Source organism: Carlito syrichta, unplaced genomic scaffold (genome assembly GCF_000164805.1).
Source record: "Carlito syrichta isolate Samal-C Ts95f unplaced genomic scaffold, Tarsius_syrichta-2.0.1 Scaffold303172, whole genome shotgun sequence".
Taxonomy (NCBI): domain Eukaryota; kingdom Metazoa; phylum Chordata; class Mammalia; order Primates; family Tarsiidae; genus Carlito; species Carlito syrichta.
The window spans coordinates 18,833-33,308 of NW_007247268.1; the positions used below are offsets into that span (position 1 = coordinate 18,833).

At 34.5% G+C, this 14,476-nt stretch overlaps 1 pseudogene; it reads right to left on the reverse strand.

Moving 5' to 3' along the window:
- Positions 1-220: 220 nt before the first annotated feature.
- LOC103260309 lies at positions 221-4,434 on the reverse strand (annotated as a pseudogene).
- Positions 4,435-14,476: the final 10,042 nt, after the last annotated feature.

A 14,476-nucleotide genomic window follows, 5' to 3' on the forward strand; every position in this document is an offset into this window, starting at 1 on the left:
TTAAGGTACTGGCTACATTTATACATTTAAAAAGCCAGTATAGTGAGGTGGTTAAGAGTTCTGCAGTTGCAGACCTCTTGAGTTCAACTTGAGTTCAACTCCCAATACCCTATAGCTTTTGACTTTGGCTGGTTACTTAACCTCATCTTCTCAGTGAGTACAAGAGTCAAAACCCCCTCATAGGGTATTGTGAGAATGAAATGCATTATTACAGTCTCACCTAAATACTTAAGAATCTCATGCTTTCTGCAGTCTCCTGAGTAATAATGTCTTTCCTCTTCAAGAGGAATCTCATGTCTTCTGTCACTATTTATAAAACCTTGTAAGCAGGTTAGCTTACTTAAAAGCAGGGTAAATTCTCAAACTTTTCACAGTTTGGCCACATTATAACTACTCAATAAACATAAGTTATTATTATTAGTAGTAATAGTATTATATAATCAAGGGAGTCATCACAAAGGAACAGGTCAATATAAAATTTCTAACCCTGTCAAAACCCCAAAATATGCCAACTGACTAAAATAATACCACAGCAATTTATTATTTTTATTTTTATTTTTTTTTTGAGTTGGAGTCTCACTCTGTCGCCCAGACTGGAGTGCAGTGGCCACTCCCGGCCACCTCAGCCTCGACCTGCTGGGCTCCGGCGATCCTTCCGCCTCAGCCTTCCGAGTAGCCGGAATTACAGGCATGCGCTACCACGCCTGGCTGATTTTTTGATTTATTGTAGAGATGAGGTCTCGCTGCCCAGGCGGGTCTCGAACCCGCGGGCTCAGGCAATCCACTGATCTCAGCCTCCCAAAGGCGCAGGATTACAGGCTGTCACCGAGCCCGACTAGCAATTTATTTAATGTTTGTTTGTTTTAACTTTTGTTGGTTTTTTGGCCACTTATTGAAGCTTCATTACTATAACAAAATAGCACAGATCTCTACAGAAAGGACTCACACAGTAAACTTATTTCCATATATTTTTTCCCCTCATATCAAGTCAAACAGAAATCACTTCACTCTAGAATCAGTGACTACAACTTTTTAATTAGAAAAAAGTGTTTACTTGAAAATTTACATACTTTTTATTGGTATTTATTATAACAAAAACATTTTTAACTGATTTGTAGATTCCATCCATTAAGGTATGGAACTGAAATCCACATCTTGAGAAGACACTATTATGGTTCAATGTATCTGTTGCTCCTTGCATGTCATTTGGTTCTTACTGCAGTTATCTGTGTTCATCTTTCAGAAAGCAAAAGAATTCACGTGACTTTTAATAAATATAAAAATAATTGTCAAAAAAATAGTTCCCACAGTAAAGAGTTCCATGAAAAAATCAGTTTTGTTGACTAATTCCCAGAATCAAGTGACTCCTCCTTAGTTCAGTGAGCTGACAGCAGGAATGTTACTTCCACTGCTGGTCATGACCCCTGTCTCACTTCTGCTGCTGGATAAGCTAACGTGAGTATCACTTTCATGGGTGCTAAAGGTGTGACAAATGTACTACTTGCAGTTAAGGGGTTAAGAGTGAGGTGAGACTGGGGATCAATGGGAATAGAGGAAAAAAATCCAAACCTGGCAAATCTGATGACATGCTTCATATGAGCATGTGGTGGAATGATACTGAATAGTGTATTAATGCAAACGGGATAGCAATAGGATCAACCAAAGTCACACCGGACGCCATTACAGAGGATGGCTTATACATGAGAACCCCTTTGCTAGGTCTGCTTTGTGTTTCTGACATAAAGTTGCATATCCTTTCTGCAAGAGGGTCTTCCTCAGAAGAGCTTTCTATTGCTAGGTCAATAACATCCACTTTCCTGTTGATCGACTCACTGGCTACAGTCACTGAATAAGGCTTACTGAGGACACTTGAACTTTGTATCTTTAGGCATGGCTAGTTGGGCATTTTTATACCTTCTTTCATTGGTCTCATTGAACACCATGATCTATCTTCTAGGAATTTGATCTCAACCACCTCAAAACAGTCATTGAGAATTTCCTTATAAAGCCCTCCTAGTATTAGACTTATTAGGCATCTAAAGTTCCTTTAAGTTTCAGCAGAATATACAGTTGACCTTTGAACACCACAGGTTTGCACTTTGTGGGTCAACTTATATGCAATTTTTTTTCAATAAACACATGGGAAAAATTCTTGGAAATCTGGGACAATTTGAAAAAATGAATTTCATAGTCTAAAAATATTGAGAAAATTAAGAAAAAATTATATCATGAATGCATAAAACATATGTAGGTACTGGTCTATTTTATCATGATTGAAAACTATAATATTTATAGCTTCATTCATTGTATGAAAGTTATATTCTACAGGATAAAATATAAACTGATTATGGCAATGTTTCCAAGAAAGTAATTATGTCATAGTTTCACTGCACACTTCTTGGCTGTTCAGCACACACTCCAGCTCCTGTAACTGCTGCATCTCATTGGAGGCTGGTGTGGTACTTGATCTCCAGTCACTTTCCCACAAGAGGTGGACAACAGCTTTAAATGTTCGTCAGAATTTTTGCAGTCTAAATATGAATCTTTCACACTATCTTTTTGAGACAAGACATCGTGATATAATAGACAATCCTTTAAGTATGGCTGCAGGTTTTTAACAGAGCTTTGAGCACGATATGTGGGGCTTTCGAAGTAACTACATAGACAGTGTATGTATTATTTAACTCGGTTCTTTGTCCTGAGTTAGCGATATGATGATAAGAATTATAAGGAGGAAAGACTTTGCAGCTTTTCCATGACTTCTCCATAAGCATATATTCATATACTAGATTCCAGATTCTGGAAGAATAGTCTCTGCATTTTTCTGCTGTATGTGTGATGTTGGAGGTGTACTACATGTGTGATGTTGGAGGTGAAAGGGAAAGCAAATTAAATTCATATGTGACAAAGATATTTATGTGAGCCAATTTACTGATGTGTGACAAACTACTTTATACTTATTGATATAAAGCAACAGCCTTTATTTTTGTGCTCAACATTTTTATGGGTCAGGAAGTCCCTGAGACAGGGCTCAGAGTGAATAATTTGTCTCTGCTTCATATTTTGTGGAACCTCATAAGAAAAATCTTGAAAGGCTCAGGTTTATCTAATTGATTAGCTGCTGAAATCACCTGAAGTCTTTCACATATCTGGGGCTGAGGCTGAGATCATTTGAAGACTAGGCTCAGCTGTGCCTGTCAGTGTGTCTCCACATGTGGGTTGGGCCTCCTCACAAATGGTAGCTTGTGGATTTCATGGTGTCTCAGGGCTCAAAAAAGCAGAAAGTTGCACATGCTTTTATGTCCTAGTCTTGCAAGGCACAGTGTCACTTCTGTTGTATCCTGGTGCTCAAAGTGTGCTCAAATCACAAGTGTGACCAGATCCAAGTAGAGCGTATAGGGACTCCACTTTACTATTGGAAGGCAGTCACACAGTTAAAATTAAAACTGCCATTGAATTGAAATTAGAAACAGTAATTGGAAAATATATATCTGACTAATGACACAAAACATGGCAATTTGTAGTTAGTTTTCAAGTAAGTCCATTTTCTCCCCTTCCCTTCTTTGAAAAATAGTTCAAAATGTAAGACCATCTTGGGCACCCTTCCAAAAAGACTTTTTTTGGTTTGATCAATTTGGTTATTCTTTAATAATTATTTGTGTATTCTTCAGAAGAATAATAGCAAAATAAATGTATCAAAGGCTAGTAAAATTAAACAGAGTTTAAACAAATTTCCAGAGATGAAAGAAAATTCCCAAGTAGAAAAGAAAGATTAAAAGTAAATTCATCAAAGGACAGGGCATATCTGTGATTTACATTTTTTTCTGTCACAAGCCAACAAGGATCTTGTTAACAACAGACAGTAGAAGGAGGTTTGGATTGCTTTTCATGTCAAAAATATAGATCTGACAGGATCAAAGGTATAATCTTAGGCTGTATGATAGCATTTGATGCTCTTATGACAGACTTGATATCCAGTAATATCCACAAAATTATTTCATTGAAAATGTTTCATACTTCTATATTTAGTATTTGTGAACATTTTGATCATTTTTAAAAGGACCATCTTGTAGTAATTTCAAGCTCATTTAACCATATCACAACCTGATGGAGAAAAATATTAATATTGCTTCAGTGGACCTAGCTAGAGCAGAATATAAATTAAACATGCATAGAACAGAAAATGTTCCTGTTTATACTCCTCTATTAAATTATGTTTATTGGCAGTTTATTTTATATTAAAGGAATTAGATTAATTGCTCTAAATGAAAAAAAAACAGACTCCTTGCACACTGAGAATAATTCTGACAATTCAGTGAGATAAAAGTAATTCATCCATGAAACTGTGTTAATTCAGCAATACTCTCCATCTTCCAACCTCATTCACCTTTTCATTCCCAGATTTGACTTGATATTAATATTATCTTTCTCCATAACTAAAACCAAAGATAAATGTGCAGATCTTCCCTCTACCTAGAGGTACTAAACGACTTTCGATGCAGAACACTTTGGTACTTTTAAAAATCACTGAGGACACTAAAGAGTCTGTTTATTTAGGCAATATTTATTGATTTGTATTATATTTGAGGTAAAAACTGATAAATTTTTATAAGAACTTTTCTCTTCATTCTGTTTTATGAACACAGTTGTATAAAATTATGTTTCCAGGCCGGATGCAGTGGCTCAAGTCTGTAATCCCTGCACTTTGGGAGTCTGAGGTGAGAGGATTGCCTGAACCTAGTGGTTTGCGATGAGCCTGGACAACTTGGCGAGACCTTGTCTCTACAATAAATCAAAAAATTAGCTGGGCATGGTAGCACTCGCCTATAGTTCCAGCTACTTGAAAGACCAAGGTGGAAGGATGGCCTGAGCCCAACAGATTGAGGCTACAGTAGCCATGAGCATGCCACTGTACTCCAGCCTGGGTGACAGAGTGAAACTCCAACTCAAATAAATAAATAAATAAATAAAATGAAATTATCTTTTCTAGTTTATAAAGTAAAAAAAACTGTGGTGATAATTTTGATTTTTTTAAATTATGACTGAGGTTGACTATCTCCCTATAAGATTTTGCATTTTCTTTGTGGTGAAATCTTTGTATTCTTGGCATATTTTTATGTTGAGTATTTTTTTCCTTTTTACAGGAAATTTATGTTTTAAAATAATTAACAATTTGTTATTGACATGAGTTGGAAATATTTCTGTATTCTGTTTTCAATTTTGACTTTATTGTGTTGTTTTAATGTGAATTTTTAAAAATGTATACTGTTAGATTTATCTTTTAATTATCTTTTAATTTGTCATTTCCATTCATAATTTAATGGTCTCCTTTGACTTGGTCACAAAAAGTTATCTTATTGTTTCTTCAAATGCATTTTTTATGTCTAAATATTCCGTTTCTCTAGAATTTATTTTATTATTTTTGAGGTAGTAATCTAATTTCATTTTTTTTTTGAGAGGACTAATCAGTTGTTACAATATAATTTTTAAATGGTACTTTTTGTGTTTGTATTTGTGAATGTGCATTTTTGGATATGCATGCATATGTGTGTTTACTTTGTTGTTTGTCCTTAAACTTCAGAGATAAGAAAAGTAAGATTAAATGTATTGTCCAATCTGTGCCATTTAATGAACATCTATTTGCATCAATTTGAATTGAACAAATGAGATTACAGAGGAAGTGGTGGTAGTGACAGCAATGTTCTTGACTACACAGATGAGACCAAAATGGTGTCTCTTACTACCCAATTTACAAATCCTGGTTGTTCACAATGTTATACCCAGTGAATTGTCATCTATTATTGATTACTTAAAATTGCTGAAATAAACTGATTAGTTTGTTTGCAAAGTCTTTACGCCTAAATTATATAATAATAATCAAAGGCAAAATAAAATTTTCTATAAAGTATGAATTACAAATTTCAAGTTTTTAAGAAAGCAATGTTTTAACCTGAGAGTTTTAAAAGTAATTTATGCTACTGAAAGTATTATAGTATCAAAAAATAATATTTTCTAATATTGGGTCTGTTATTACTTTGAAATGTTTTAAGAGATAAGAATAGAATCACAAAGTAATCTACTAATATAGACTTTGCAATTTATTAGACCTCAGTATTACTTTATAGTGTAGAAATAACTATTATCTGAATGTAATTAAAAAGAGAAGAGAATTAGCATAAAGAGACTTTAAAATGGTTGGAGTTTTATAGGAATACTTTTTATTTCAGAATTTTTGTTTTGTTTTCATTTGTGATTGAAAATTTCATAACCCAGAAAGTCCACTCTACATCCATAGTATAAAGTCACTTCTCTTTATTATTACACAGCCACCATTTGTTTGCTCACACTGAATGAGAACACCAGTCACATATTCAAAAGTAGAAATGACTGTTTTTTTAATCAAATAAGTTGATATCTGTAAATAGTTATATAGAATAACTAACTAATCCACTATTATAAAGACAAAAACCTTACGTATTACTGCTATGATCTGTTTCTGATCACAACACTTGTGATATCAAGTGTGTCAGTTTCCTACACCAAGCAATTATCTAATTATTTGTAGATATCAACTGGGTGTCTTACAATTTACTTCAAATTTTACATAAACGACCTAAAGATAGCTCAGATCCTTCAGGTTAAGGAATTAGTACACAAAACTGTTCCAGATTTCAGGCTCTATCATAAGTAGTTTGTCCTCAATTTACCCACAAGTCTGTCCATCTGGGTTACAAACTAGGAGTTCCCACAGTTCCTCTTTCAGATTCAATAATTAATAAAACAGCTCATAAACTCTAAGAATCACCTTAATTATGTGTACCTGTTTGTTATCAGGGATATTATAAAGGAAACAAATGAACAACCAGATGAAGTTGTACACAGGAGAAGTCTGGAAGAGTTCTGATCTCCTGCACTTGGAGTGTTACACTCTTCTGGCACATTTTTGTGTTCACCAACCTGGAAGTTCTTCAAATCCTTTCATTTAGAATTTTACAGGAGTTCTATTACATCAGCATACTTGATTAAATCATTAGTCACTGGTGATTGAATGTCTATCTCCTCTCTCCCCCTGGACTGGGTGGAGCTGAAAGTTTCAACCCCCTAAACATATTTTTGGTTCCTCTGGCAATCAGTTCCCAAATTGAAGCGATCTTTAGACTTCCATCCACCATCATCTCATTAACTTAAACTCAGGAGTGACTGAAAAGAGTTTCTTCTAAATTATCAAAGATACTCCTGGCTGCCTGCTGTCGTTCAGGTCTGTTATCCCAACATTTTGGGAGGTCGAGGAGGATGGATGACTTGAGCCCAGGAGTTTGAAACAAGCCTGGGCAGCATAGTGAGACCTCATGTCTACAAAGCAATTAAGAACAAAACAAACAATAAAAACATCTGGATGTGGTGGAACACGCCTGTAGTCCCAGCTATGAGGCTTAATATATTAATGCACATGTCATGATGAATTATGTTTTTTAATTTGCAGAGAAATTGTTGTGACAAGTTGTAAGTTGCCTGAATGTTTTCCAAAGGTTCTAAGTAAGATAACAAGTTTCAAAGCCTTATTTCTACATAAGAAATAATTAATTCTGATGACAGAGTGCAATAAAATTCAATCAGTAAATGCTAAATGATTTTTTTAAAAGATAAAAGTGTGCTCATATTACTCTGAAGTGTATTAACTTGCAATGGTCAAACTGTTGTTGGACATTATTGGAAGTTATTCATTTTTGGAAACTGTCCCATTTAAAGTTGGAGATTAAGACTGATGCTGACATAATTTGACAGACTACGTTTATGGAATAAGATACATTTAAGTGTTCATCAGAACATAACATTCACATTGCCTGAAAGATAATGCTAGCGCATTAAGGCACATATTATTTTAGAGAATTATAATATTGGTTGCTTTTCTTTAGAATTATGTGTCCCTGAAGACAGTGGTTGCTTACTCACCCGCCACATCTCACTCCTCCCCTTCAACTACCCAAAAATTTATTGGCGTTTACCCAGTAGGGATTTATTAATACTTGCTCATCGCAGAAGCTTAGTTCAAATTTGTTGCATTGCATCAAAGAGTTAATAATAAAAATGGAATTTTTGACCACATAATGTAAAGTAATCTAGTTCAGCATATTTTTAGTGTACCTAATAGTACAACACTCTTCCTGGTGCTGAGGATATGTGACAATAAATAATTCAGTGCTCTTCCTAGAAAGAGCTTGCAGTACGTTCTTGCCATAATATGATGTGTATGAATGTGCATCTGCATCTATTAGCTCTGGTCAACCGGTGAGAGGTATACTGAATACATATTACTTGCTGCCTTTCTATAGATGAAATTGTAGCTAAGAGACAAGAAACAATGTTTTCCAGGCCTCAGGGTCATTAAGTGGGGCATAAGAATTCAAAAGCAGGTAGTTTTACACTTAACCCAAAGCCTTTTCTACTCATTTAGACTACATCACACGAAGTTGAGACCGCTAGTTGCTAAAAACGTTTTAAATCTTCACGACCAGCTGGTCTCGGTGGTGAGCCTGTAATCCCGTGCTTTGGGAGGCTGAGGTGAGCGGATTGCCTGAGCCCGAGGGTTCGAGACCCGCCTGGGCAACTTGGCGAGACCTCAGCTCTACAATAAATCAAAAAATTGACCGGGCATGATAGCGCACGCCTGTAGTTCCAGCTACTTGGAAGGCTGAGGCAGAAGGATCGCCGGAGCCCAGTAGGTCTAGGCTGCAGTAGCCGGGAGCGGCCACTGCACTCCAGTCTGGGTGACAGAGTGAGACTCCAACTCGAAAAAAATAAAATAAAAATAAATTTTCAAGACCATAATTCTAAAAGAACATGCAAGTATGATTTTAAAATCTCCACTGCTCGATCGATAAATAAATGAATAAATAAATGCAGAGGGATGTGAAAAAGCAGAGTAATATTCGATACAAAAGAACCCCAATGTTTAAAGTACAAAGGGAAATGGATTCTATATGCTACATAAGAAAAGTTTTCTTTTTTAAAATCCACAATTAATGTGAATTCTTAAAGAAACAACAATTGCCAAAAGTTGCCATGGGTCAGTTTTCTCAAACTGAACTCATTTATAAAAATATACTATTGTGAAACTAGTGAAATGAACTTAAAATTTACACATAATATATTAAGTTCAGGCATGTGATTGACAGATTTCTCAAAATAATTTTAAGACAAATTAAAGAAATGTGAATTACATTGATTATTGTAATTGTTGGAATAGTTGTAAAAATGCTTATAGAATCAGTGTAATCTTGATTAATGTGAGCATGTTGTACAGCTCTCAACTTAGCCTTGGCTAAGTGAAAAACAGAATTCTTAGCAGCAAATTCCATTGCAACCCTGTTTATATATTTCCAAGTTAACCAAAGTTACAAGAATTATTTTGTATATTGAGTGAGATAAAAAAATTAATTGCTTTTCACAGAATTCAATGAGTCCTAGAACCTAACAAAAATTTATAATGTGAAAATAGGAATAAATGTGAAATCCCAGTTTGAAAAAGAAAACATTATTGTGTATCTGCTAAATTTCAGACACTATTTCAATGACTTGGACTATATAAAAGGCTTATAGAGCAACTATCTCTGTGTTCACAGGTCATGAATCTTTCTGTAGCTGGAAGACACAGAAAATAAACAATTAGCATAGTATTTGAAGGCAATAGAAATGTGCATGGAGAAAATGTGAAGGCAAGTAAAGGGGATGGAAGTTGTCTGGGAATGACTTGGAGCCATAGGCTGTAGTCTACAGTACCAGAGTCAAGAAATACCTTACTGAAAAGGTAGGAATTGAGCAAGATTTTGGATGAGAGGAGGGTGTAATCCATTTGGATATTGGAAGAAATTTTTCTGCAAAAGAACAGCTGTAGCCGAGCCTAAGGTTCAGCTAGGACAAGGAGGTAAGGGGTGTTTGAAGAGATTGTAGTCAGACAGGAGGTCAGGGGAATAACTGGAGGCCAGATCTCAGAGTGTCCTTTGAGTCAGTATAAAGGATTATTGGCTCTTGATAGTTTTAAGCTGAGGAGAGAGAGAATCAGATTTATAGTATCAGGATCTCTTTGGCTTCTGTGTTAAGATTAGGCAGGAGAAGAAAAGAAAAGAAGGTGGAAGCAGAAATGTCAGTTAGAAAGCTACTGTGAAATCAAGGATCCCTGAGAGAATGTTGGTCTGAGCAATCTAAATGATTTAACATGAATAAATCTGCATATAACTTACATAAATTTGAACAATCTGGTTACTTGTAAGCTTAAGGGAAGATAAACACATAAGTTCTGTTAATAGATGAATTATACACTGTATGTTAGTTGAGCCCTAACTACAATCTGGTTGCTGGATCAAGCACTCAGTAAATAGTATCTCCTTTAATAAACATATATCCAAAGAGAAAATTTGAAGAAGAAAACATCTACCTATCTATATCTATCCTCCTATCATCTATCTATCTATCTATCTATCTATCTATCTATCCATCTATCTATCTATCTTTCACAGCATTTCAGAGAGATGATTCATCCTGTAAACAGACTAAAATGTAAACTTAAGGTACTGATTCAGTACAGCACTGTAATTGTATTTTCCTTATGGTTTTCTTAATAGCATTTTCTTTTGTCTAACATACTTTATTGCAAGAATACTGTATATAATACATATAACATACAAAATATATGTTAATTGATTGTTTAGGTTATTAGTGAGGCTTTTAGTCAACAGTAGGCTTCTAGTAGCTTCTAGTCAACTAAGTTCTGAGGGAATCAAAATTATATGTAGATTTTTAATTGCATGGGAGTTGGTGCTCTTGTTCTTGTTCAAGAGTTAATTGTAAAAGCAAAACAGTCCAAGATCTCAAATTTTGCAAGCAGAAGAAATAATTTAAAATGTTAATGAGGAAAGGGGCACGAAAAAGAAAGACAACAGAGAAATAAACTGGGAATGATCAGTGAAAGATATAGTGTCTTTCAAAACAAAGAAAGTCTGTAAAGGCACTAGGAAATCAAAAAGAGACATATGTGAAAATGCCATTTTGTAATATATTCCCCAAAAGAAAACAGTATGTTTTAATGCAACATGAAAGCGCCCTACTGCCAATTTTCCAAAAGCATATATACTGTGTTTCTACTAAGCACAAATGCTTTTTTCCTTACAGGATTTGATCACATAGGCAACATAGTGACTTTTTTTATTCTGTCCTTCAGGTAAAAAAAAAAAAAAAAATCAAGATTAGTAATTGGAAAAAAAACCTATTTCAATAATATTGCCATAGAATGTTTACTTGTTACCTTATTTCTACTACATATTACACATTTGGGGCAGGCAGTTTTAGTGTGTGTGTGTGTGTGTGTGTGTGTGTGTTTTCTAGACATATTATCTCCAAATTTTATGAAACTATAAAGAATTGGTGCTTTGTTTTATTTATTTCACTTTGGTGACAAGTGATTCCTAGACCTTAAATAATCCAGCATTGCTAGATGCTTGTTTGCACATGAAACTCAAATTGCTTTGATTAACTCTGTCATTGTCTTCTATCTAACTAGAGATTAAAATTAACTACTTTTGGCAACAATAATCACACAAAAAGTCAAAAAATTTGTAGATACGTACAAATATAGTATAAACTATATAGTATAGATACATATGCATATAGTATATATGTATACAAATTTAGTAGCATATGTGTATGCATATATACACATATATGTATATAGATAGGTTTAAATATGAAAATCAGCAAACAATTGATTACCTAATCAAATAATGTTACCTAATCATAATAATATCATGGTAATTGTATTTTTTTCTTTCTTAAAGCATAGAGGATTACATGACTCTGGAGAGAGTATAAAACTTTATACATTCAATTGGAGCCTAAACATTTTACATTCCTGTAAAACAAATATAATGCAAAGATTTTCTTTCTTTCAGAAGTAAAAGATACTGAAGGTTATGATATTTTTACCCTACTGTATGTAGAATCCTATTAAATTTTGTACCTAAAAAACCACAGGTATCCTAGTATTCCTTTTCCTTCACTGCCTATACCATTTTATGTTATTTTGCTTGCATTTTGAAACAAATTAGGCATCTACTCGTTTTTGTATCAATGCATTAAATAAACTTGAAACAAGTTCACTATCTATGATAGTGGTATTCTTGATATATTAATAATTATATTTGATAGAAGCAAAATGATTACATTGCCCCCATATCATTGTCTATCACACTTATTTCATTGCCCAGGAAGGTAATTTTGCTTTATTTCTTATCCCTGAAATACCCCAAATTACGTCACCATTCTCTAAATCTTCCAACTCTTAGACAAATTGAGGAGCAAGAGAAAGAGTCCTCAATGAAGGCACAATTTCCTTGTATGGAGAAGGGAATATTTTAATGTGTTACTTCAGATGCTGCTTAAAGTTTCAGATTTCTGGCATGTGGTTGGTCTCCTGGTCTTCTCTACATTTTAGCTCAGCATCATCCTTTCTTTTTTTTAGGAGAGACTTTACGTCTAATTTGTCTAGATATAAATGTCTCTGAAAAGTCACTTTCTGTTCTTAACAGACATGTGCCCCCAACCTATTGATGATTTCTTGAACTGCCATTGGTGGATATTAGTTCTCTAATTTTAGATCTAGGTTACAACTATGGTAGAAAAAGTTTGGTTTGTTTATTTATTGTGACCAGTGAGTCCAGGCAAAGTCAAGGTCACTGCAAATTCAGATGGTTGAGAACTCATTAACATTTGCAATAAAAGTTTCTAATCCATTTTTTTTGCAAATTTAATGAATATCTTTCTCTATTTTTTCTCCCCTTCTCTCAAATCCCTGTAAAAACACAAGAATAGCCCTTATAACAGATGCATTTTATTTGTATGCTTTTCTCTTTCTAAAACCAGATATAAGAAAAAAGTATGACAAGCATTACATTTTCTTTATCTTAACATCTCACTTAAATTATTCATATTTTAGATGGCCTTATAACAATAACTAATATAATGAGGACCTAATTATTTTTCATATAAAATTATCTTTTGTACATAATATGTCAATTTTTGCTTTTAAAAATTAGTAACTACTTTCTATCATTTTTCTGATTCCTTCTTTTTCTTCCTAGGATAGGTAAAATGGATTGATTTTCTTTAAGATACTCGTATTCTTCCTGCCACTTTCCTGAAACATGCTTCAAAATCTCCTCACAGTCTTTAAAAAATGTCTAACATCTTTGGCTGGCACTCAAAACTCTTGAGAATCAGCCAGACCTAGCTACCTCTTCAACCTCAGCCTTTGCTTTGAGTAATCCTCATCCCAGTGTCTTCTCACTGTTAGAAACTGCTACCCTCTCCTGTCGTTGTGACTCACGACACCGAGGACTTTAAGCTTTCCCTCTTCCCCCTGCATTTTATTTGCTTTCACCCATTTTTTTTCAGGCTAAGCTCAAATATTTCTCTCTATGCAGACTTTCATCACTCTTTTATGCACACATCATCTTTTCTGTAACATTTGCTGCCCATGAATTTGTGACGCAGAATATGTCATTAACAAAACCATTCAACTCTCCTTCTTCACGTGAAAGTAAAATAACATTTGTGGAGTACAGGGGAGGCATAAAAATAAATTATTAGATAACCTCTGAACTTAGTTTTGGTAAGAAAAATTGTTTGATTTTATTCTCTAAGTTGAACAAGATTTCTCCACCCCAGCCTGATATCTGCCATCAATGCTACAAGGTAACGATTCTATTACAGATGACCACATCCTCTGGGTCATTAAATCCATGGGTACTGTTCAGTTTCCATCTCTTTAATCTCTCAGAGTCTAGATACTTAGGTATTCATCTACCTTCCTTAAGGAAATTTCACATGACATCAATGAAACACACCTCTCCTCCTCTGCCCCTTCCTTTGAGGCTGCTTTGTTTCAATCGGTTTTGCTTTTACAAAGCTGTTAAATATTGTTGGTCATTAATAGCTAGACAATCCCTGCCTCTGTCTTTTATTCTCCCTCTAGGCTTTCTTCCTTAGCATTCTCATGCATGCCTTTAATTATTATTTAGAATCGATGATTCCCAAAGAGTAACTTCTACCCAGATGACTCCTCTGATTTCCAAAGCTGTGAATCTAGTTTTTTCATTGACACCACCACTTAAAAATCTCAAAAGCAGCTCAAGTTCCCCTTGACCTCATCTTAAGGTGTTATTACTGCCCCCAACTCACCAACCCAAATATAGGCTGTCTTGGGACCCCTTTCTTATGGCATTTATTGCTCAAGCAAGTCATCTGCAAATAACCCTTAGTAACAACTCCTTATTCCTATATTCAGTTCACTTCTATGACTATGGTCTTAGTAAGCTCAGACTACTCTAACAAACTACCACATACTGGGTGAATGAAACAATAGATATCAATCTCTAACAGAACTCGAGGATAACTCAAAGATGAAGTTATCGGCAGGGTTGAT